At 37.3% G+C, this 26,748-nt stretch overlaps 1 protein-coding gene across 6 annotated transcripts in view; it reads left to right on the top strand.

The window, feature by feature from the left end:
• FHIT (fragile histidine triad diadenosine triphosphatase) overlaps positions 1-26,748 on the top strand; it is a 1,436,343-nt gene that overhangs the window by 436,174 nt on the left and 973,421 nt on the right. The window contains exon 1 of one of the 6 annotated variants that reach the window (XM_027121280.1): positions 15,939-16,036. The exons of 4 other annotated variants lie outside the window; for them this stretch is intronic. The gene's annotated coding sequence lies outside the window, so the exon portion shown is untranslated. Of the gene's footprint in view, positions 1-15,938; positions 16,037-16,467; positions 16,544-26,748 lie in introns of those variants that run through there. One more of the 6 variants, XM_027121281.1, reaches the window with a different exon arrangement.

Below are 26,748 nucleotides of genomic sequence, written 5' to 3'. Positions count from 1 at the left end.
CCACTCCTGTTATCTAGGGCCCTTTCCGCAGGTAAACCACCTTTTAGTAAGACTTTGCTTTAGGCTCTGCTTTCCAGAGTTGGGTGTTAGGGTGGGGTGGGGAACCCAGACTATTACGAAGAACAATTTCAGTATGTTTGGAAGCTTCACTGTGTGCTGCCCACAAGATTAAGTGCACATGGTCCCTTCTGAATGTCCTATTGAGGGAACTTCAATCTAGAAAGAATCAGGCAACGTAAGATTATGCTAGAGTGAATGATTCAGGTAATACATGCAAAAGTTGAGAGATTTATTTTGTGGGACTAAAGATGGTATCAAAGACTTGTTGGAGGAAGTGTACTTGAATCCATGAGAGAAACATTTCGAAGGAGGAGAGAGGTGGCAGAAGGAAATTCAGCTTGGAGAGACATCATGAATAAAAGCTTTGAGTGTGCTTGAAAATCATTAGTTCAAGAGACCCTGACATTGCCACCATCCCTGTGGGAATATAGGCTTCATATACAAGTTGGATATGTCCAGAATGTGCTTTTATTTGTTCTATAGATATCTTTTCTATAACTAGCAGTTCCAGGCATTATGATGGGCACTGGAAGTGATAAAATAGAAATTGTCTCTGCTTGAAAACAACTTGCAGGAGAGCAAATACATAAGCAAACAGGTAAACACATATAATTACAGGGTTTTTTCTAAAGCTCTGAAGGAAATTAACAGTGCAGTGCCATGATAGAAAATAACAAGGGTCACATATGTTAGATTGGGTGGACCAAAAGTCATCCCTGAGAATATGACGTTTAAGCAGAGCTCTAAAGAATGGAAAGTAGTCAGTACTGTAAAAGGCAGTGGAGCAAGGAGGAACATGGCAGCCAGAGGGATGGCATATGCAAAGGTCCTGAGGCAAGAAGTACTTCAATGTATATGAGGTACAAAGAAGACCAGTGTGACTATGTAGTACTGAATAAGGGAGTGCACAAGACAAAGCTGGAAGGTAGGGAGGAGCAGGATTTTAGAGGGCATCATGCTTTTTTATCCTCAATGTAATGGAAAGCAACTGAAGGTCTTTAAGGGCAGAAGTGATAGTTTCCAACTTACGGTTTTAAAATATGACTATTGTGTGAAAAATAGATTGAAGTGGGGGACACAGATAGATGTGGGGAGAGCAATAAAAAAGCTATTGCAGTAATCCATGTGAGAAATGATGATCACCAAGCCTAAGGAGAGTCAATAGTGAAGTAGAATTTACTAGAATGTAATTCAGGACAGCAGGGGCCTACTCCCGTGATCACTGTTTTATCCAGGCCTACACCTGAGGTCTGTGAGGGCCCGGGAAAGAGTACAAATGGAGGTCACATACCACCTGTCTAAATATCTAAAAATTATAAATGCAGCTAATAAGCTGTAAAAGAAATGCTTTTTTATCCTTCTACCATGACAATAGAACTCTTCAGCAACAAAATCCAAAAGTATAGGTAAAGCTATCATTTTTATATGATTGAAAATTGGCAAAATATCAAAGATAACTGAATATGATTATTGTTGCACATGTTCTGTTATTAGGGATGATATTTGGATGGATTAAAGGCAGAAATAATTCATACATTACTACATATTTATTCCAAAGAAGTGATTTTTCTTATCTTCGTTTCAGTAAAATAAATATGGTGTTATAATCAACTTAAAAAAATTTTTTTTAACATAATTGTGTCCATTGGCAGTAATGATTTAATGCAGGAGTTTGCAGCTATGGCCTAGGGGCCAAGTTTGGCCATGCTCCTTCATTTACACATTACCTATGGTACCTTTTGTGCTATAATGGCAGAAATGAGCAGTTGCAACAGTCCAAAATGTTTGCTGCCGGGTCCCTTACAGAAAAATTTGCTGACCTCTGAGCTAAAGAATTAAAAACTAAACTGCATGTGTATTCACAATGTGTAAAATTTGAATTTATTTTCATTAAGCCTCTCAATTAATTATAAAAAAATTAGAAAGGTTATTTTTTGAATGTTTTTTAAAAAGTTACATTTCTTGTAAAATATTCAAAATTACTTATTAGAATTAAAGGGCAAAATGTAGAGTACGTTAACTAATATAAACATGTTAACTCAATTTAAATATGCTAGATTTTAATTTTTTACCGTATTTTGACATTTTAGTTAAATCTTATTAGTTTTATAAAAATAAAATAATTTCCGGTTTTATGTCAGTGTCTGTCTAGTTGCAATCTATTATCTAATATCAGTGTAAAGAACTGATATCAGATTTCATACATGTCATGCTGTGACCTTCATATATTCAAGTTTTAGAAAAGTGCATGTTATTTAATGTTGCAAAATGTACATAAACCACTATGTACTGCTGGAATTTGTGAGACCTCTGAAACTATGAAAGGGCACCAGAAGATTCTGATAAAAGAAGAAAATATACGTATAGCACGACTGGGAACTTAGTTTTTTTAATGCAAGACTGTTGCCTTCGTGCTAGCTGAGTGGAAGGATCTGACAAATTAATTTGTCTTTCTTTGATTTAAGCCCTCCCACTGCTCGAATCCTGCCCACACCACATAGCAGTGTGCATCTCTGTTGCCTGCAGTTTTGCACTTGCACAGCCCACAACCCACAACTCTTCCTGGCATTCAGACTCAGTCACCTTTTCTTCAATGATATCGAGCAAGAGAGGTCGAGAAGCACTTTCCCAGGGCATTAAACCTCATTAAGCACACGAATAGAAGTTACTAGTTGTATTTTACAAGAACCAAGCACCAAATCCTAAGTAACAGGGTCGTGATGTGTTTTCTCATCATTTTTGGTGGAGATATGTTTGTGATTTGGAGGCCCTCTAAAGTGTGGGGTTCAGGATATATCAAATGATAAAGTAATGTAATACACAATGTGCAAGAAATGCAAGGAGAAATAAACGGAAACATAATAATAGAGGATATTAAATGCTGAATCTATGGAAAATCAAGTAGATAAAAAATAATCTGATCAAAATAATTGATAAAGATGAACTAGATAGTAATATCTAAATTTAGACCCTGATAAGAGAGAATGTATCTTCTTTTCATGGGCCTTTGGAAAATTTGCAATGTATGGCCTTTATAGGTTACAAAGACATCACAGGGGATTTCAAGAAGCCCTCATCACCTGATTACAATGCAATAAACTAGAAATTCATTATCAAAATCTTATAATCTAGACATTTAAAATACTTTGATAAGCAACTCTTAATTCAAAGACACATTCAAAACCCAACTTGAAAAATATATAGACACCATTGAAAATTAAAATGTAACACATGTAAACTTATGGGCTACAGCTGAACCCATGTTTAGAAGAGAATCTATAGCCTTAAACACCTGAGTAACAAAAAAATAACAAAAAATAAAGTGTATTAATTATTCTGTTCAGGCTGCTGTAACAAAATACCACAGACTAGGTTGCAGAAACAGCAAACATTTATTTCCCACAGTTCTGGAAGTGAGGACCCACTTCCTGGTTTACAGAGGTAGTCTTCTTGCTATTTCCTCACATGGAGGAAAGGACTAGAGAACTCTCTGGCGTCTCTTTCGTAAGGACAGTAATCCACTCATGAAGCTCCACTCTTATGACCTAATCACCTCCCAAAGGTCCCACCTCCAAATACCATCACATTGGGGATTAAGTTTCAACATATGGATTTTGGGGGGATATATTCATTACATAACATAAAGAAATTAAACATCAGATTTAAGAAAAGAGCAATAAAATAAACAAGGAATACAGCGAGAGCCAAATAATACAGAAGGTCAAAAATTAAGTTTCCTAATTTAAAAACAAATCCAGTTTAAGTATTATGAATAAACCCAAGTGCTATTTCTTTGAAAATAGTGCTACACAATGAAATAATCCACATGATATCCTGATCAAGGGGAAGATAGGGAGCACAAAAATACAAAATTAAAAGTGTAAAGGGAGAAATGAATGTGGCTAAGGAAGCCACTGAAAGAGTCAAAGGAGAACCTTTGCAAAATATTTTGCATATAACTTTGAAAATCTTGATGGAATGGATTTTTTTAATAGGTAAATAAGTTACCCAAGAAAAAAGAGAAAAACTTTAATAACATTGGAAAAATCTGAAGTTATCAAAGATCTGAAAAAGCCCCAGGTCTTTACGCTTTAAGACGCAAATTGTTTTGAACTTTTAAGAAATAGATAATGATAATGCTATTTAAAATGAGAACTGGTAAGAGTAATTTTATATCTACATAATGGAATGCTGTGCATTCATTAGATAGGGCACAGAGGTCCTGTGTATGGCTGTGGGATAATCTCCAAAATATATTAAGGGGGAAAAACAGCAAGATACAGAGCACTGCATCTATTATATAATCACATGGGTAAATCTCTATATGTGTGTGGGGACATGTGTGTGCATGTATATGTATGTGTAATATCTGTAAAGGAATACAAAAGCACCTGATAATAGTTGCCTCTGGAGAAGGGAACTAGGCAGCTGGAAGACAGATAGAAGGCAGATACTTTTTAATTTGTGCCATTCTGTACTTTTTTGAATTTGATATTATGTACATATACCACATAGTCAAAGAATTATAAAAACAAACAAAATTATCTTTAACACAAGGAAGGAAAACTGCTGATGTGTTTTAGGAAGTCAGCATCACACAGATGCCAAAGTCTGACAAAGACAGCACAAAGTAGAAGACTATAAATCTTCTCCTTCATGGACTCATTATAAAAACTGACACAAAAAGTTAGTAAACAGGGCAGACAGCAGAAGCAAGAAGAACTACAATCCAGCAGCCTGTGGAACAAAAACCACATTCACAGAAAGATAGATAAGACGAAAAGGCAGAGGGCTATCTATGTACCAGATGAAGGAACAAGATAAAACAGAAAAACAACTAATCGAAGTGGAGATAGGCAGCCTTCCAGAAAAAGAATTCAGAATAATGATAGTGAAGATGATCCAGGAACTCAGAAAAAGAATGGAAGCAAAGATGAGAAGATGCAAGAAATGTTTAACAAAGATTTAGAAGAATTAAAGAACAAACAAACAGAGATGAACAATGCAATAACTGAAATGAAAACTACACTAGAAGGAATCAATAGCAGAATAACTGAGGCAGAGAATGGATAAGTGACCTGGAAGACAGAATGGTGGAATTCACTGCTACAGAACAGAATAAAGAAAAATGAATGAAAAGAAATGAAGGCAGCTTAAGAGACCTCTGGGACAACACTAAATGCAAGCATTCGCATTATAGGGGTCCCAGAAGGAGAAGAGAGAGAGAAAGGACCAGAGAAAATATCTGAAGAGATTATAGTTGAAAACTTCCCTAACATGGGAAAGGAAATAGCCACCCAAGTACAGGAAGCACAGCAAGTCCCATTCAGGATAAACCCAAGGAGAAACACACCGAGACACATAGTAATCAAATTGGCAAAAATTAAAGACAAAGAAAAATTATTGAAAGCAGCAGGAAAAACGACAAATAACATAAAAGGGAACTCCCATAAGGTTAACAGCTGATTTCTCAGCAGAAACTCTACAAGCCAGAAGGGAGTGGCATGATATACTTAAAGTGATGAAAGGGAAGAACCTACAACCAAGATTACTCTACCCAGCAAGGATCTCATTCAGATTCAATGGAGAAATCAAAAGCTTTACAGGCAAGCAAAAGCTAAGAGAATTCAGCAGCACCAAACCAGCTCTACAACAAATGCTAAAGGAACTTTACTAAGTGGGAAACACAAGAGAAGAAAAGGACCTACAAAAACAAACACAAAACAATTAAGAAAATGGTAATAGGAACATACATATCGATAATTACCTCAAGCATGAATGGATTAAATGCCCCAACCAAAAGACACAGGCTTGCTGAATGGATATAAAAACAAGACCCATATATATGCTGTCCTCAAGAGCCCCACTTCAGACCTAGGGACACATACAGATGGAAATTGAGGGGATGGAAAAAGATATTCCATGCAAATGGAAATCAAAAGAAAGTTAGAGTAGCTGTACTCATATCAGATAAAACAGACTTTAAAATAAAGAATGTTACAAGAGGCAAGAAAGGACACTCATAATGATCAAGGGATCCATCCAAGAAAAGATATAACATTTATAAATATATATGCACCCAACATAGGAGCACCTCAATACATAAGGCAACTGCTAACAGCTATAAAAGGGGAAATCGACAGTAACATAATAATAGTGGGGGACTTTAACACCTCACTTACACCAATGGACAGATCATCCAAAATGATAATAAATAAGGAAACAGAAGCTTTAAATGACACAATAGACCAGATAGATTTAATTAATATTTATAGGATATTCCATCCAAAAACAGCAGATTACACTTTCTTCTCAAGTGCGCACGGAACATTCTCCAGGATAGATCATATCTTGGGTCACAAATCAAGCCTCAGTAAATTTAAGAAAATTGAAATCATAGCAAGCATCTTTTCTGACCACAATGCTATGAGATTAGAAATCAATTACAGTGAAAAAAAACATAAAAAAAACAAACACACGGAGGCTAAACAATATGTTACTAAATAACCAAGAGATCACTGAAGAAATCAAAGAGGAAATCAAAAAATACCTAGAGACAAATGACAATGAAAACACGATAATCCAAAACCTGTGGATGCAGCAAAAGCACTTCTAAGAGGGAACTTTATAGCTATGCAAGCCTACCTCAAGAAACAAGAAAAATCTCAAATAAAGGATCTAACCTTAACCCTAAAGGAACTAGAGAAAGAAGAATAAACAAAACCCAAAGTTAGCAGAAGAAAAGAAATCATCAAGATCAGAGCAGAAATAAATGAAATAGAAACAAAGAAAGCAATAGCAAAGATCAATAAAACTGAAAGCTGGTTCTTTGAGAAGATAAACAAAATTGATAAACCATTAGCCAGACTCATCAAGAAAAAGAGGGAGAGGACTCAAGTCCATAAAATTAGAAATGAAAAAGGAGAAACTACAACAGACACCACAGAAATACAAAGCATCCTAAGAGACTACTACAAGCAACTCTATGCCAACAAAGTGGACAACCTGGAAGAAATGGACAAATTCTTAGAAAGGTATAACCTTCCAAGACTGAACCAGGAAGAAATAGAAAATATGAACAGACCAATCACAAGTAATGAAATTGAAACTGGGATTAACAATCTTCCAACAAACAAAAGTCCAGGACCAGATGGCTTCACAGGTGAATTCTATCAAACATTAGAGAAGAGCTAACACCCATCCTTCTCAAACTCTTCCAAAAATTTTCAGAGGAAGGAACACTCCCAAACTCATTCTATGAGGCCACCATCACCCTGATACCAAAACCAGACAAAGGTACTACAAAAAAAGAAAATTACAGACCAATATCACTGATGAATATAGATGCAAAAATTCTCAACAAAATACTAGCAAACAGAATCCAACAACACATTAAAAGGATCACACACCATGATCAAGTGGGTTTTATCCCTGGCATGCAAGGATTCTTCAATATACGCAAATCAATCAATGTGATACACCATATTAACAAATTGAAGAATAAAAACCATATGATCATCTCAATAGATGCAGAAAAAGCTTTTGACAAAATTCAACACCCATTTATGACAAAATCTCTCCAGAAAGTGGGCATAGAGGGAAACTACCTCAACATAATAAAGGCCATATACGACAAACCCACAGCAAACATCATTCTCAATGGTGAAAGACTGAAAGCATTTCCTCTAAGATCAAGAACGAGACAAGGATTTCCACTCTCACCACTATTATTCAACATAGTTTTGGAAGTCCTAGTCACGGCAATGAGAAGGAAAAGAATTAAAAGGAATCCAAATTGGAAAAGAAGAAGTAAAACTGTCACTGTTTGCTGATGACATGGTAGTATACACAGAGAATCCTAAAAATGCCACCAGAAAACTACTAGAGCTAATCAATGAATTGGGTAAAGTTGCAGAATACAAAATTAATGCACAGAAATCTCTTGCATTCCTATACACTAATGATGAGAAATCTGAAAGAGAAATTAAGGAAACACTCCCCTTTACCATTGTAACACAAAGAATAAAATACCTAGGAATAAACCTACCTAGGGAGACAAAAGACCTGTATGCAGAAAACTATGACACTGATGAAAGAAATTAAAGATGATACCAACAGATGGAGAGATATACCATGTTCTTGGATTAGATGAATCAATAGTGTGAAAATGACTATACTATCCAAAGCAATCAACAGATTCAATGCAATCCCTATCAAACTACCAATGGCATTTTTCAAAGAACTAGAACAAAAAATTGCACAATTTGTATGGAAACACAAAGGACCCTGAATAGCCAAAGCAACCTTGAGAAAGAAAAACGAAGCTGGAGAAATCAGGCAGCTGGACTTTAGACTACACTACAAACCTACAGTAATCAAGACAATATGGTACTGGCACAAAAACAGAAATATAGATCAATGGAACATCATAGGAAGCCCAGAGATAAACCCAAGCACATATGGTCACATTATCTTTAATAAAGGAGGCAAGAGTATACAATGGAGAAAAGACAGCCTCTTCAATAAGTGGTGCTGGGAAAACTGGACAGCTACATGTAAAAGAATGAAATTAGAGCACTACCTAACACCATACACAAAAATAAACTCCAAATGGATTAAAGACCTAAATGTCGGGGCTTCCCTGGTGGCGCAGTGGTTGGGAGTCTTCCTGCCGACTCAGGGGACACGGGTTCGTGTTCCGGTCTGGGAGGATCCCACATGTCGCGGAGCGGCTGGGCCCCTGAGCCGTGGCCGCTGAACCTGCGCCTGTGCTCTGCAGTGGGAGAGGCCACAACAGTGAGAGGCCCGCGTACCACAAAAAAAGGAGAAAAAAAAGAAAAAGACCTAAATGTAAGGCCAGACACTATCAAACTCTTAGAGGAAAACACAGGCAGAACACTCTATGACATAAATCACAGCAAGATCCTTTTTGACCCACCTGCTAGAGAAATGGAAAGAAAAACAAAAATAAAGAAGTGGGACGTAATGAAATGTCAAAACTTTTGCACAGGAAAGGAAACCATAAACAAGACGAAAAGACAACCCTCAGAATGGGAGAAAATATTTGCAAACAAATCAATGGACAAAGGATTAATCTCCAAAATATACAAGCAGCTCATGCACCTCAATATCAAAAAACAAACAACCCAATCGAAAAATGAGCAGAAGACCTAAATAGACATTTCTCCAAAGAAGACATACAGATGACCAAGAAGCACATGAAAAGCTGCTGAGCATCACTAATTATTAGAGAAATGCAAATCAAAACTACAATGAGTTATCACCTCACACCAGTTAGAATGGGCATCATCAGAAAATCTACAAACAACACATGCTAGAGTGGTTATGGAGGAAAGGGCACCCTCTTGCACTGCTGGTTGGAATGTAAATTGATACAGTCACTATGGAGAACAGTATGGAGGTTCTTTAAAAAACTAAAAATAGAATTACCATATGATCCAGCAATCCCACTACTGGGCATATACCCTGAGAAAACCATAAATCAAAAAGACACATGCACCCCAATATTCATTGCAGCACTATTTATAATAGCCAGGACATGGAAGCAACCTAAGTGTCCATTGACAGATGAATGGATAAAGAAGTGGTACATATATATTGGAATATTACTCAGCCATAAAAAGGAATGAAATTGAGTCATTTGTTGAGACGTGGCTGGATCTAGAGACTGTCATACAGAGTGAAGTAAGTCAGAAAAAGAAAAACAAATATCGTATAGTAACACATGTATGTGGAACCTAGAAAAATGGTACAGATGAATCAGTTTGCAGCGCAGAAATCGAGACACAGATGTAGAGAACAAATGTATCGACACCAAAGGGGGAACGCCACGGGGGGTGGGGATGGTGGTGTACTGAACTGGGAGATTGGGATTGACATGTATACACTGATGTGTATAAAATTGATGACTAATAAGAACCTGCTGTATAGAAAAGAAATAAAATTAAAAAATTAAAAAAAGCAAACTAATACTAAACTTTCTTTGGGTTATTTGTATGGAAATATGTTAATATCAATGTTTCAGACATTACATGAAATTCCTAAAAATCTTATATGTTCTGGTATAATGTTATAAGTCATAATTCTATTTAATACTTTAAAATGTATATCTCAGAAATAACTAAATTTCCTTGTCAATTGCATTATTATGAACTTTCATCAAATCTTTAACCGTTGTCATTTTTAAGTCTTTTGTCATTTACAGACAGTTCTGGGTGTACTCTGATTCTTTTGCAAAAATGTTCCTGTAAAAGGGTTTCATCTTCAAGGAATTCATGGAAAAGACTCTGACAAGTACAGGTTTCTGGTAACTGACTATACTGCTGAACTGAATGAATAAGCATTTTCAGAACTCTAATGGAAAACTGATGAGTTCATAAAAGTGCTAACAAACGTCAAATGACAAAAAAATTAATTACATGGGACTGAGTGAACTGATGAGGATGATTATAATTTTTGTGACTTTCTGTTTGAATAATAAAAAAAAAAGTTAGTAAATATGATTCACCACATTATTAAAAGAATATTAGCCCTATCAAAAAGGGTGCTTATTCCCAGAATGCAAGGATGTTTTGATAATAGGTAATGTATTAATATACTCTTTTTTATTAAAATACATTTGACTAATAACATTGTGTAAAATTAAAGTGTACAAGTTGATTTGATACATTTATATATTGTAATATGATTGCCTTTGTAGCAATAATTAGAACCTGTATCATGCCACATAATTATCATTTCTTTTTAGTGGTTGGAATAATTAATATCTAGTCTTTTAGCAAGTTTGATCATTATAATACACTATGTTGTCCATATTCACTATACTGTGCATTAGATCTCTAGGACTTACTACTTATTGCAAATTTGTACCCTTAAACAATATTTCAGCAACATTAAGAATATTAATCTACTCTTAACCACTATCTACATTACCTCTCAAGTGGTAGAGTGCTGGGTGCTCAGCTGTCATCCATCTATAACTATAGTTATATATCTTCCTAATGCATTTTATCAATTCTAAAATGCTGTCAATTGTAAGATATCCTGATTTCAGAAATGTTAAAACGTGAAAAACTGTTTTTCTTAGAATCAATAAAGTTTAGTATCCATCCTTCCATCCATCCATCCATCCACCAATCCATCCATCCTTCCATGCACGCATCCATCCATCCTTCCATCCATCCATTTTTCCTTTCCTCCCTTCCTCTTCCCTATCTACCTATTATATCTATCTATCTAGACTATTTCCAAGATATGTTTTTAAGTGAAAAGTAAGAAATAGAACAGGGGCTTCCCTGGTGGCATTGTGGTTAAGAATCTGCCTGCCAATGCAGGGGACACAGGTTCAAGCCCTGGTCCAGGAAGATCCCACATGCCACGGAGCAACTAAGCCCATATGCCACAACTACTGAGCCTACGCTCTAGAGCCCATGAGCCACAAGTACTGAGCCCACGTGCCACACCTACTGAAATCCACACACCTAGAGCCAGTGCTCTGCAGTAAGATAGGCCACCACAATGAGAAGCCCGTGCACTGCAACGAAGAGTAACTCCCGCTCGCCACAACTAGAGAAAGCCCACACACAGCAACGAAAACCCAATGCAGCCAAAAATAAATAAATTAAATAAATAAAATTTAAAAAATAGAACAGTTTGTATACTATAGTCCAATCTATATATTTACAGTAATATGTTTTATTGAGAAATAGTTGATGTACAATATTATATAAGTTACAGGTGTAGAAGATAGTAATTCACAATTTTTAAAGTTTATACTCTATTTATAGTTATTATAAAATATTGGCTATATTCCCTGTGTTGTACCATATATCCTTGTAACTTATTCATTTTATCTATAATAGTTTGTACCTCTTAATCTCCTACCACTATTTTGCCCCTTCCCCCTCCCCTTTCCCTGCTGATAACCTCTAGTTTGTTCTCTATATCTGTGAGTCTGTTTCCTTTTTGTTATATTCACTAGTTTGTTATATTTTTTAGATTTCACATATAAGTGATATCATACAGTATTTGTCTTTCTCTGACTTATTTCACTTAACACAATACCTTCCAAGTCCATCCATGTTGTTGCAAATGGCAAATTTTCATTCGTTTTTATGGCTGAGTAGTATTCCACTGTGTGTGTGTGTGTGTGTGTGTGTGTGTATCACATCTTCTTTATCCATTCGTCTGTTGATGGACATTTTGGTTGCTTCCGTATCTTAGCCATTGTAAAGAATGCTGCTTTGAGCATTGGGGTGCATGTATCTTTTCAAATTAGTGTTTTTGTTCTTTTTGGATATATACCCAGGAGTGGAATTGCTTGCTGGGTAAACTAAACTATTTTTAGTTTTTTTAAGAAACCTCCATCCTGTTTTCCACAGTGGCTGCACCAATTTACTTTCCCGCCAACAGTGTACGAGGGTTCCCTTTTCTCCACATCCTTGCCAACATTTGTTATTTGTGGTCTTTTTGATGGTAGCCATTCTGACTGGTGTGAGGTGATACTCATTGTAGTTTTAATTTGCATTTCTCTGATGATTAATTATATTGAGCATCTTCTCATGTGCGTGTTGACCATCCATATGTGTTCTTTGGAAAAATGTCTATTCAGGTTTTCTGCCCATTTTTTGAGTAGGTTATTTGTTGTTTTCTTTTTGCTGTTGAGTTATATGAGTTTTTTATTTATTTTGGATATTAACCCCTTGTTGGTCATGAGCAAATATTTTCTCCCATTCAGTAGGTGTCTTTTTCTTTTTTGTCAATGGTTTTGCTATGCAAAAGTTTTAAAATCTAATTAGGTCCCATTTGTTTATTTTTGCTTTTATTTCCTTTGCTTTAAGAAATAGATCCAAAAAAATATTGTACCATTTATGTCAAAGAGTGTTCTGCCTATGTTTTGTTCTAGGAGCTTTATAGTATCTGGTCTTACATTTAAGTCTTTAATCCATTTTGAGTTTATTTTTGTATATGGAGTGAGAAAATGTTTCAATGTTGTACTTTTATGTGTAGCTGTCCATTTTCCCAGCACCACTTATTAAAGAGACTGTCTTTTCTCCATTGTATATCCTTGCCTCCTTTGTCATAGATTAATTGATCATAAGTGCATGGGTTTATTTCTGGGCTGTCTATCCTGTTCCATTGATCTGTGTTTCTGTTTTTGTGCCAGTACCATACTGTTTTGATTACTATAGCTTTGTAGCATAGTCTTAAGTCAGGGAGTGTAATTCCTCCAGCTCTGTTCTTCTTTCTCAAGATTGTTTTAGCTCTTTGGGGTCTTTTGTGTTTTCATACAAATTTCAAAATTATTTGTTTTAGTTCTGTGAAAAATGCCCTTGGTATTTTGATAGGAATTGCATAGACTCTGTAGATTGCCTTCGGTAGTATGGTCATTTTGAGAATATTAATTCTTCCAATCCATGAACACAGTATATCTTTCCATCTGCTTGTGTCATCTTCAACTTCTTTCATCAGTGTCTTATACTTTTTTGTGGTACAGGTCTTTTGCCTCCTTAGGTAGGGTTATTCCTAAGTATTTTATTCTTTTTGATGCGATGGTAAATAGTATTGTTTCCTTAATTTCTCTTTCTGGTAGTTTGTTGTTAATGTATAGAAATGCAGCAGATTTCTGTATATTAATTTTGTATCCTCCAACTTTATTGAATACATTGATGAGCTCTAGTAGTTTTCTAGTGGTGTCTGTAGGATTTTCTATATATAGTACCATGTCATCTGCAAACAGTGACAGTTTTACTTCATCCTTTCCAATTTAGATTCCTTTTATTTCTGTTACTTGTCTTGTTGCTGTGGCTATGACTTCCAAAACTATGTTGAATAAAAGTGGCGAGAGTGGGCATCCTTGTGTTGTTCCTCATCTTAGAGGAAATGCTTTCAGCTTTTCACCATTGAGTATGACATTAGCTGTATGTTTGTCATATATGGCCTTTATTGTGTTGAGGTATGTTCCTTGTATGCCCACTTTTTGGAGGGTTTTTATCATAAATCGATGTTGAATTTTGTGAAAAGATTTTTGTGCATCTATTAGGATGCTCATATGATTTTTATTCTTCAATTTGTTAATGTGGTGTTACAAAATAATATTTAAATAGATACATAGTATATATGTGTGTGTTATTCCCTTAGTATTTACAGAAAACTTTAAGTTAAGGACCACTTTTGGAAAAAAGAATGGGGGTTAAGGGGGAGAGAAGGGAGTTTTTATTTTCTATCTTTCTGTACTGTTTGAATTCTCTAAGCTTATTCTACTTTCACCTTTATTTTAAGAAATCAACAGAAATTTTTATGGCAGGGAGGTATTGGCCATTTGTTGCTTTGTTGCAGTAGAAGGTGCCAGAGAACCACCCAGATCACCTCAGATACCATTCACCACTTTTGGGAGTCCCACCACAGCTTCTGTGTACTTTTCTTCCAGTGGCTGCCCCTGCAGCCATTTTTGTAGGACCACCAGGAGGTACTGGTTCACTAGGCCTGCTGAAAGCTGGAAGGGCAGCCCTTAGCCAATTATTGAGTGGTGAGGGGGTGTGAAAGCACAGGTCTATTGCCCAGGCAGGAACTGTACCCCAGATCCTACCATTGTGTGGCTTCCCGCTTTTCCCTTTCTTGCTTCTTGTCATTCCCTCAGGAGTTTCTCTTGGGAGCCCTTCCATAATCACTTAATAAATCCTGAATCCTCTTCACAGCATCTGATTCTGAAACCTAACACATGTGTGTTTTACTTTGATTTTTTACATTTAAGAAAACAAAATTTTAAATGTCCTATGTATGTATACATATGTATATGAAAGAAATAACATAGAGTGGAATCAAATTATATTGAGACAGCAAGGAAATGAGAGGACTGGCTTCCTTCCAGTGGGCCTTCTTATGTCTTACAGACACTAGAATCTTTTACTTTTATTTTTTTAACCTGACTTCAGTCTCTGCTATTCTACTTTCAGTAAAAGGACATCTGCCCACCTTCAGCACAGCCATTCATTTTCCTGTACATACTTAGATAACTATTCAGCTACTCATAGCTAATATATTAGACAAGTTACTAACAACTTTTGCCTTCTGGTTTCTTCTTGGTAAAACAAACTATCAATTCTCAGAGTGAAAAAAAAAAGAAATTGTGTTATTGAAGGATAGCATCAAGATGGAATTAGTAATGGCTACAAAGAACTCTCCCTACTTTAAGACAGTTCAGTATTGTTTATCAGTAGTGGGCCTCAGTGGGCAAGTGAATTACCAAGAAGCACTTTTCTTTTAGATTGCATTGGTGCCTGTGCGTCCAGAATCCATTGTCAAATAAAGCCTGTCATTTGGGTGCAACATCTTTGCATTTTTAATCATGTTTTATCTCCCAGTTGCCAGTTTGTAACAGGTCTGCTGGTCAGTGTGGACTAGCAAGGCTATGTTGCAAATGTTTTATGCTCCTCAGGCAGTTTATTTATTCTGGTAATTGTTGCAGTATTTGTAATCTTCCTGTCTTTATCCTTAATGTGTGCCTGCACTTAGAACCATAAATTTCTCTGGATTTGAGTGGCTGTCGACAGCATGGTTTTAACTGTAACACACTCTGTGTGTGTGTGTATGTGTGTGTATACGCACATCTATATACATGGATTTTTATTCTCACACCCACAAACAGGGTAATTTATAGCATAACACACGTACAGGCTTTAAAAAAAAAAAATCCCAGTGCCTATCATTAACAGCTGAGTGTTTTCTCTGTAGTGTAGTGCTGGGTATTACAGGGGAAACCCCCATCAAATGTGTTTATTTATGCAGAAGTAGGGTGAGGAGGTCTTGGGCAGGAAGCTATCAGATTGGAGCCTGCTTCTTCTGCTGTCGGGACATCTCCCAACAGCCCCTGAGAGAGGTCACCAAATCTTCTGGCCCACTATGCCTTTGTTAGGAACCAGACCGCCATCAGCAAGATCTGGAAACTGACTCATCAGTGAGTAACAATGGGGAGACACCAATTTTGAGAAGAGGCATATATACAATTGAAGACAACAAAATAGTGAAGTATTGCTTACATTCTGTTTCTGTTCTTTTTATATATTTAATAAGGATGCTGTCTACTGCTGATGATCTGACTTTGTTAGAATTTACTTTGCCTTTTTAAAGGGAGACAAAGATTTAGGAAAGTGAGACTTACCTGGGGATTGTCTCGTTCATACTAGCCCTCACATTATTCAGGGTTGGCAGTTTTTGATTCTTGACTTGAAATCTATTTTTAGCTCATGAAGTTGGGTACTGGGTGCCTCAGGCATCTTCTCTTGTTTTCATATTTTGTTATAAGTACTAGTTTTATCTCTCCGGTCAGATTCTAAGCTTCTTGAGGGCTGGAACTATGCCTTGTATTTCGCTTGTATCTGCAAAGCATTGTTGCATAACTTAGCGGACTATTGGGTACATGGTGGATGCTCAGTGAGTACTGATCGGTTGGATTTCTTACAAGGTATGTATTTAGCTTCTGCTTAGCTTAATCGTAGGTTGATGGTTTAGTGGGAAATTTGAGTTAAATTTTTACTTATTTATTCAGTAGCTCAGAGTATTAGTGTATGGGATGATTAGGTAGGTATTTTTGGACTTATATCAGTGGTTTTAGTCTTTCACTTATTTTTCTCTTTAACTGAGGAATCCTTTCTTTAATGGACTCCAGTGTGGAGAATGTGTACAATATGTGTACAATATGTACAGTATGTACAACGGATGAAAGGGGAGTTGCTTTGTTTGAAATGCGTGGAAGTTGAGGTTCCAGCTTGAGTGGCCTCCTTTTCATTGCTCCCTCTTCTTTCCTGCTCCATTTCCCCACACATCCTCAAACCAAGTGGTCAGTGAACCATCTCCTTGGACTGATAGGGCTCCTCTGAGTATCGCTTGTAAACCATTTATCTAAAGAAAGTGTCTTTGAGTGTTTAATTACATTTGGTCCATAATTTTAAAAAACAGAGTTTATGTTCTAGAGCAGGTTCACAGGAAAATTGAACAGAAAGTACAGGGTTTCCATATACCCCACCCCCACTGCTCACGGTTTCCCCTGTCATTAACATCTTGCATTGGTGTGGTACATTTGCTACCATTTGGTGAACCAATATGAACACATTATTATTTATTAAAGTCTCTATTTTACTTTAGGATTTACTGTTTGTATTTATAGTGGAACAAAATTCACCACACCAAAACATCTCTTTGGCATGCGGATTCTATTGAGCTGAAAACAATCAAGGCCCAAAACACCCAGGAAGAAATTTTGACTTTCCCCCTAACTGCCTAAAAGAATTTAGATAGAGGGCCTTTTGCCAAAATAAAGCTATCTTCAGAGGTATCTGCAAAGAATATGGGCTAGGTGTGGTGGAAGAAACTCAGCGGGGTCTAGAGATCAGAGTCACTCTGCATTCCATTTTCTCTGCATGTCCCAGGAAATATTTGTTTACCAAACATTTGCTTTTCCATCTCCATGTGAATTACCTTCCTCCTCTTTGAAATCCCAAACCAGTACCCTCAACATCCTCATTTGTCTTTAGCTGAAGCTGCTATTTAAGGTGAGGGTTTTGGCCATTTTTAGCAAGTTACTTAGTTTTCCTGGGTCCCTCCTATGTATACATGTTATTAAACTTTTGTTTGATTTTTCTCCTGTTAATCTGTTTCATATCAACTTAATTCTTAAACTAGCCAGAAGAACCTAGAAGGGTAGAGGAAAATGTCTTCCTCCCTTACATATTGTAGAGTTCTATGTGGTGTCTTTCTTCCTTCCTTTTCCTTTCTTTCTGTCTTTAAAAGTTATGCTCTATCCCTTTATCATAGCTGGAAAAAACTCCAGGTTTATATTCCAAAGAGGCAAATCAGGACTACAGATTACGATCATGATCCTCCTCTGATAACTCAGAAGACCATCCACTGCTTTTGTGCTTTAGAAGAGCTGTAATTTTTTTTTACATTAATTAATTAATTAATTTTTATTTTTGGCTGTGTTGGGTCTTTGTTGCTGTGCGTAGGCTTTCTCTACTTGCGGCGAGCGGGGGCTGCTCTTCATTGTGCTGCGCGGGCTTCTCATTGCAGTGGCTTCTCTTGTTGTGGAGCACTGGGCTCTAGAACGCAGGCTCAGTAGTTGTGGTGCACAGCCTTAGTTGCTCCAGGGCATGTGGGGTCATTCCGGACCAGGGGTTGAATCCATGTCCCCTGCATTGGCCGGTGGATTCTTAACCACTGCACCACCAAAGTCCCAAGAGCTGTAATTTATCAATGAAGCTAAATGTCAAGGTAAATTTTACTGGAACAATGCTATGCATTGTTAGAATATGTTGTGATATATTTGCATCTAATGTGTATTAATATGTGGGCAAAGGTTAATTTTGACTATTTTCATGTCCAGTTTTTAGACCTGTCCTTCCAAATACTGATTTGTGAAATACATTTTCCTTTCTTTGGGGGCCTGTCTTTGACTTTGACGCATTGCTAATTGTGCACACAATTTTTAGAATGACACTGACAATGAATACAAAATATTAATAAACCAACAAGGCAAGCAGTTTTCAAAAATCACATTATGTATAGTTAATGCTTAACTGACCTTTTCTGCAGTTACTTAAATCTTTTAAAAATTCATTTAATTTCAAAGCCTATTTATATGTAAATTGTCTTTAATTCATACATTGATTTAAAAGACTCATCCAAAATATCTTTTACCACAAGTGACCTTTCTGACTCTATACTTCTGGGAAAACTGTGAGGTGGTTTCTTGGTGACCCCACATCCACCTGTTGTACAACATATGCTAAGTCTGGTCTGTATAAATCACTCACAATTGTATAGTTTTCAGCCAACATTGAATTATTAACGGTGTAATTGTTCTAGTTACTCTCAGAAGTTCCACAGAACCATTTATGGGGATTTTTTTTTTTCTATTTTCATCCTCATCCAACAAATCTAATTAGAAGCTTTACTAAGAAATATTGTCCATTATTCAAAGAACATAGAGTTAGGTACTTAGTAGTTACTGCCTCCAAGGAGGCTGGGTCTCAAAGAAAAGCTTAAATTTATATTACTGCCTGCCATACAGACATGATAATCCAGAGAATCTTAGGAAAGCAAACAGAACAGGTTAACATCAATATTCCTCGTGCCATATATATTCATTCAACTCTAGTTTTCTACCTGTGTTTAGTTCACCTTAGAGAATTGTCTGAAGACAGTGCTTCAAAACAAGTTCTCTTTCTCTGGAGAGGCATATAATTTGGAATTGTCTAGTGTTTGTTATTAGTGGGTAAAGTGCAAATAACTTAAATCTTAATTGATGTAAAACATTGGAAGTAGAGTTAAAATATGCTATATATACTATATATGTGTGTGTGTGTGTGTGTGTGTGTGTGTGTGTGTGTGTGTGTGTGTGTGTGTGTGTATTTATCTATTCTAACTATCTGTCAGGGTTTTAATTGAGGTACATGATAGGAGGTCAGGCATGCCCAGAATCATATGCAAATGTGTGTATGTGTGTGTGTGTGTGTTTATTAAGTGTCACCACATTGAACAACCCTTTGCTGTGAGCGTGATCCCTTAGACTTCAATGTGAATGCCAGCACCACTCACCCGTACTCTGGAGCTGTGCAGCATAGGGCCATATATATGTACATACTTCCTTCCACATTTCCCCTTATTCCCCAGTATCCATGTCTTTATAAACTTTAGAATAGGTTGTATGACTCCAAAATGGTTAAGAATAACCAAACATACATACTTATGCACACACAAGCAAACTTATTAAATATACATATATATGTTCAGTATATATGCAGTTGATTGTCAATTTTTTCAGTAGTTATGTTTTATAAAGTTGCCACAAACATTGAATTAGTGAACTAAACTGGTGCTTTTAGTGGAAATTGGGGTTAGGTTCCTGTGAGCCTCCAGCTGCAACATTTTTGTTAACTGATCAGTATATACCTTGTTTTCTGTTTGTTTCTGTTTAAAGACACCTTATTATATACATTGTTGATTTAATAACGCTGAACTCTGCATGGCCAACAGCATTATAACTTGTGCCTGAATGAAACTTACCAAACATTGTATTTTCTCCAGAAGGCACATCACAGCACTTGGGAACATTAGATAGCATTTCAGCACTATACTTGGGGGCCATTTTAAACTTTTTTTTTTTTTTTTTGCGGTACATGGGCCTCTCACTGTTGTGGCCTCTCCCGTTGCGGAGCACAGGCTCCGGACACGCAGGCCCAGCGGCTATGGCCCACGGGCCCAGCCGCTCCGCGGCATGTGGGATCCCCCCGGACCGGGGCACGAACCCGTGTCCCCTGCATCGGCAGGCAGACTCTCAACCACTGCGCCACCAGAAAAGCCCCTTGGGGGCCATTTTAAATGGTGAGATCACCAAGAAAAAGTACAAAAATGTGAAAAAACATGGCACTAAATAGACCACAAAAAAGACACTTGTATACAGTATGAGAGCTGGAATGAGAAGGCAGGGTACCATCTTGCTTGGCCTCTATTGGGAACGGATATGTCCAGTGAAAAATTTTTTACCACTCTGCACATGTCCATAAATGGCTGTACAAGTGCCATGAGCATTGATTTTGGGGTTACAAATAAATCTGAGTGACTAGGCAAACTCACAAGTACAGAATCCAGAAATAATGAGGACCAACTATACATGTATATATTTGTTTATCTATTTCATGCAAGACATGTGCAAGTTTGGATGATTTCCGGGTGAACAGCAGACAGGAACACTGACTTCATAGAACTGGCTCGCATCCTCGCAGGGGATGCAGATATGAAACAATTACCCAAATAACTACCTAATTACAACAGTGGGAACTGCTCTAGTGGAAGGGTACCAGATACTATTAGAGCATGTAACAAGGACCCACCCCAGGCTGAGGCATGAAGGAGTGCGTCTCTGAGAAAGTAACATTTAAGCAGTGCTCATACGGATGGATAAATATGCCAGAAAACATTAGTATGTATAATAAGCTGTACCAGGGATTTTCTGCTAATTCACATTTCCTGATACTTAGCTCTTCCTTCTTAGAGTTGGTGCCATTTATATAAATATGTATTTTTCAATATAAGAAAGCATTTCCTTTTACACCTGTGATAAGATTTCACCTACATGGGTCATTACTTGGAAGCCCCTTCTCTTTATCCCTTCATAGCTAGAAGATGCTGACAAAACAGCTTATCACACGGGGTGGGGGGGTAGTAAAATATGTCTCTGGGAGAGAAAGACCCTTTCTCTTCCCCATCTTTTGTTTTTTCTTCTCTTTTATCTTGTTTCCTCCCCTCTTCCCTCATTTCTTCCTTGCTTTCCTTTTTAAAATTGACTTTCCCTTTTAAGATGATTAACAGGATTCTGAAAGATGAAAGAAACCCTCTGATTTTTTTCCCAGTGGATTAAACGTCTCACTGGAAGTTGAATAACCAGGTAGTATTTTTAAGCTGTAAAAATGCCTCTGGCTTCTCCTAACCCTTACTGAATAAACTCGGAGAACTTGTTGAAATTAATTTTCAAACTCATTGAATAGAATTTAAACACTTAAAAATGTACTTTTTTTAAAGATCAATTTAGTAATATATAGACATTGCCCTTGATGGATTGGGAAAGTCAGCTCATTGATTCGTTCATTCATTCTTTATTCACAAGTATTTATCAAACCTCTGCCTTGTGATGTGCCCTGTGCAAGGCACTAGTGATATAAAGATGAAAAAGACGTATACCTCTTCATGCCTGTCTTCTCTCAGATTTGTCTGGAACAACTTTTTCAGATGATAACTACAATTGTATATAAACATCAGTTAGGCACGTATTCTATGCCAGTTACCATGACAGCATTTGATATGCATGTCTTCATCATGTCCCTATGAGGTAAATTCTATTACTATTCCCATTTTACAGATGAAGTAAGTGAGACTTTGGAAGGTGAAATAACTTACTTGAGGTCAGTAATTGGTAAGTAGCACAGCTAGAGTTTGAACCATCTCCATTCCAAAGCATATAACACTGCATTTCTTCCTGAAATCCTTGTGAGTAACTTAGTAACTTGAGGGATTTTAGTTTAAGATGCTGACTAAAATGAACTTATGAAACTTCAAGATTTTTATAATTCTGAAAAGTTACTCAAGAGTTATGGTGTCGTATCTTGGTTTCTTACCAGAAGACACCCATCTACAGGATTTTGTAGATGAGAAAATTTAGGAACCTGGTAGTTAAGGAACTTGCCCAAGGTCAAGTTGTTGGGAAGAACATGCCTAGGATTCAGCCCAGGGCTGTCTTATTTTGAACTATCAAGCTCTCCTTCTAAAAAGGAGCTTTTTTTTTTTTTTAATATTGCTTTTGTTTTTTTCTGATTTTAGTACTCATACATGCTGAAGGTAGAAATGTTAGAAAACACATACACATGAATAACAACAAAAATAAACAAGACATTGAATTTTTCTTCTGTCTCTATCCACATAGATATTCCTATATTTTGTCGCTAATTAAAAGTGCATTATGGGTTTTTTCCCCACTGTTGGTTTCCTGTGCATTGGTTTTGTTTCTAACCTGAAACTGTTTGCTCCTGGAGGAAAGGGAAGCTCTCACTTAGTGCTGTCTCCTACCGCACCTTTCCCCTTACCAAGCATATGATAAATTCTCAGTAAATACTTGTCACTTTAAATTGAATTGAAATCACCTACTGCCCATTATACACCCTTTTGCAGCTACAGGATGCAACAGCACAACCCCAGAGGCCTGAAGAAGGATGGGAATTCTGTTTTTCTGTCATTCTCAAATTCCGTCCCCATGTGCCTGGGGAATTGCTCAATTGCTGTGATTTTCTCCGGGATGAAACTCAGGGGACACGAAGGTTACAGCTTTCAGATGCAGCCGAGAACAAAGCAGCAGCGGTGAACAAATTCTCGACCAGTCCCTGGCTTATATCAGTAGTACAGTGAATGTTGGCAGAATGAATCGAGGAGGCACTTCCCTCCGCGGGGGTTTAACGGTGCGCTGTCTGCCTGTGGTGTAGGAAATGGGCTCATGGACTTCCACCAGACTACAGATTCCATCACTGCAGCAACTCCTATGCTTACCATCTCCCTGTTACCAAAGATCTCAGTCACCACATCCAAGGGCTGTTCTCAGTCTTGCTCTCTGACCTACTCCTTAACATTCTCCTTTTGGTTTCTGAACAATGTATTGTCTTTGCTTCTGCTTCTTACCTTTCCAATTATTTTTTCTCTGTCGCATTTTTCAACTTTCTTTGTGCTCCCTTACTTGAGCACTTCCTGAAGTTTATTCATTCATCTGCTACTCTTGTCTGTTGATGATGGGTGTTCTAGAAACCTTCATCCAAATTTCCAGTTTCAATGATCTCTATTTTGGAGTCCACTGCAACTACATCTCTGGCCTTTGTTCAGATCCCCATCTTACTAGGAGAAGCACAAGGGAGATTGCAGTGACCTGGTACTAGCAGGGGCTTTTATCCCCACCCTCACCCCCAACCCAAGTCTGAAGGGATGAGGGGAGGCCCCAGTTATAAACACCTGGCGGAAGGCACCTGGGTAGATCAGGAAGCATGCAGTAACTTTCAGAGGATGGAGATAGCCAGTCTTGGCCCCTTGTAGGGTGGTCCCAATCCTGGAGTCATCTAATCTGTCACCAAGGTCCCCCACTGACAGGACACATCTGTAGCCTTACTCCTCTGACCCTTTTGGATTATAGACCATATCAAGTCTTCACTAACTTGTCAATGTTCGATTGAAGAAGCCAGGTTGGTGCTTCTTGACCCTTTAGTGACCTGTTGAAGGGCCCACAAGGAAAAAGTGTGGCTAGTTCTCCCATGTTCTCCCCTTTCAGTTTGACTCCAAATTTCCCCTTCTAACCTGACTCAGTTATAGCACCTGAACTTGGTACTAATGAGAGATTGCTCAGGTTAGCATTAAGCTTGTAACCAGCTTCTCTCTATCAAGATAGGGTTAATTTTCTCACTGTGGTGGTGTTTCCTTAATACTCTTCTCTCTCTAGCAAGTCAGTTCTGCATCTGGTCCCTGCCTCACAGCCTTAGTCCTTGAGTTTCCCTTGGACAGCTCTGGTCTGGGATTTTCCTCTCCTGGTTCCCTTTCATCATTCCAGTCTCACATGCTACCTCCCCTCATCACCTGAGCTAAAGGTCCATCTTTCTCCCCCACCCCTTGTAAGTCACTCTCTGTGACATCATCTGTTTTATGGACTTAATACTGATACATACTAAAATTATCTTGTTCACACATTTATTTCTTTGCTATTAGTGTCTCCCTATCCCTTCCTCTACTCACCACCAGCAGAATTTTGTTCCATGAGGACAGAGACAAAGTCTGTCTAGCTCACCAACCTCTTCTTAGAACTTAGAATAGACTGTGACACACAACAGGTTCTGCATCAGTCCTGCAATACATTTTGAATGATTGAACTTAACTTTCACTGGGTTTGGGGGCTGAGAACTAGTGGTGGAACCCCTCTGCATGGGGTCCTAACATTTTCCTCTGACCAAGTTCTTCAACTTTGGGACTAATTTTTTTTTTTTTTGCAATGTTATCTTGAGTATTCTGTTTTTAAAAGTGATGATGCCTTTAAAATATAATAAAACAATTTTTGGATAAGTTATACAAGTGGTTTACTACCTTTACTACCTTCCCTCTTTCATCATTCAGCCAAACAGTACCCTCTCCTGTTACTTTATTTATAGAAGAACTTGTACTTTTTAAAAGGCCATCAAATTATTTTATCTTGTGGTATTTTTACAGTAGACTTTACAAAGTCAAGAGAGCTAGTAATATCATATGAACTTTGACATGAGGAGACTGGGCCCTAGAGAGGTCAAGTGGCTATAAATTTGTCTCCTTTTTAAGTTGAAAGTAATGAACTGCAGGTGATGGGCCCTGTTTCCTGTGTTTCGTACACCCCTGCCCCTTTCTTACTCTTTCTGCTCTTTTAGTGTTAACCTCCTTACTAATCTTTCTTTCCTTAGGATCTGATATGCCATTTGTTTTACATTTTCAATGATTTTCTCTGGGTCTTAATTCCTTCATGGATGTCACACTGGTGTGCTTTGTGACTGGTGTAGAAACAGTCTTCCAGTTCTTCTGTGTGCCTTTAGGTGCCCAGTGTAGCATCGTGGTTGGAAAAGGGCAAGCTTGCTGGTAAAGGAATAACTTAATGAATCACTGAGAGCTCTCTAGCTTGTCTAAAGCCTAAGCTTGGCAATCAACAGCAAGACTATTTAAAAAAATATATTAAACTGATGAGAATGGGCTCACAAATGCTTCCTCTATCCTTTTGGCATTCTTCCTCCTGGGAACTATAAGTGTATTGGAAACAAATGTCCGTCCTTGGAGGCAGCGAACCTGGGTGTTGTCCCTTTATTTTCAATTATTCTCTATTTGGTTTTGGTAAACTCCTGTGCTGAGCTTCGGTTCCTTCTTCTGTAACAGAGGCTTTAAAACTTTCCTTATTTAAAAGCCAGTGTACTGTTTGTTGAAATGATGGTCTTATTTAGATTGTTTTAAAAAAAATGATATAAAAGGAGCTGTTCTGGTTGAAACAATGTCATGGGTTTGGTATACATTGACACAGTTTGGAAACCAGTGATCAGTAAAATGGGCATAGTAATCTCTACTCTGTCTAGCTCACTATGTCCTCCTAAGGATCAAATGAAGTATGTGAAAGAGTTTTATAAAATCTACTTTGTTCTATCAATTATGATGTCATCATGAAGATAATTTTACCACTTTCATACCTTCCTTAAGGTCGTCCACCAAACATGTAACTGCAAACCCAGACTGAAAATTTTAAAGTCTTAAAATTGAGCAGCCACATTCTTGTAGGAATATTTTACTTCAATGGGAGGACTGAGTGTAGAAACACTTGGAAAAACACTAATCAAGAAGGTTATTGAAGGCAAAATGAGGGTGCAACTATATGAAAGGAGATGGTATTAAGCCAGAAGTTGGGCTGGCATTGTTTATCATTAATTAAACTTGTAACAAGTCATAGTAATTCCACTGTAACCCATCTGGGAAGCTGTAATCTAGTTCCCAAGTGAATAAACCATAAGGCCAAAGGCCAAATAGTTTAACAAAAGGGAATTAGATGATTATCTTGTAAACTAGAGGAGCAGTGATATTGCAGCTTAATTAGAGAGCTCGGTAGGAAGCTAAAGTTACAGCAGAAGTCTTAAAGCAGTTGCCTGGTCATTTGCAAGATGCTAGAATGGTTTAATTTATGAGAAAAAAGAAGTACCAAATGGCCACTGACATCTAGAGGCTAAGACTCAGGAAAAACATAAATGCTATGGCATACAAATGGTAGCTGGGGGAAATGCTAGGGAGAACGATTTAATATAGTGTTTTTATAAAGACTAATGGAATAAGCAAAGAGTGTTTCATTAGTGATCAAGGAAATTGCATTGACAGGTATTAGACACCCATATGATCAGGGGGATTAAATCTAAGGAGATGTTTAGGCTTAATTGGACACAGACCTAGAGAGTGCACTAATAAATAGATATTCTGGGTTTTGATCTTGGGTTAATTGTTGGGTTTTGATTCTTGACATTTCTTTGATCTGTTGCTGAGCAGATCAGAACTGTTAATGTCTATCTTTTCCCCTGAAATATTTGATTAAAGTTT

This window comes from Aethalodelphis obliquidens, unplaced genomic scaffold, assembly GCF_003676395.1.
Source record: "Aethalodelphis obliquidens isolate GAN/ISIS:26980383/991018 unplaced genomic scaffold, ASM367639v1 scaffold22, whole genome shotgun sequence".
In the NCBI taxonomy this organism is placed as follows: domain Eukaryota; kingdom Metazoa; phylum Chordata; class Mammalia; order Artiodactyla; family Delphinidae; genus Aethalodelphis; species Aethalodelphis obliquidens.
This window is presented reverse-complemented; position numbering and strand designations above follow the sequence as displayed.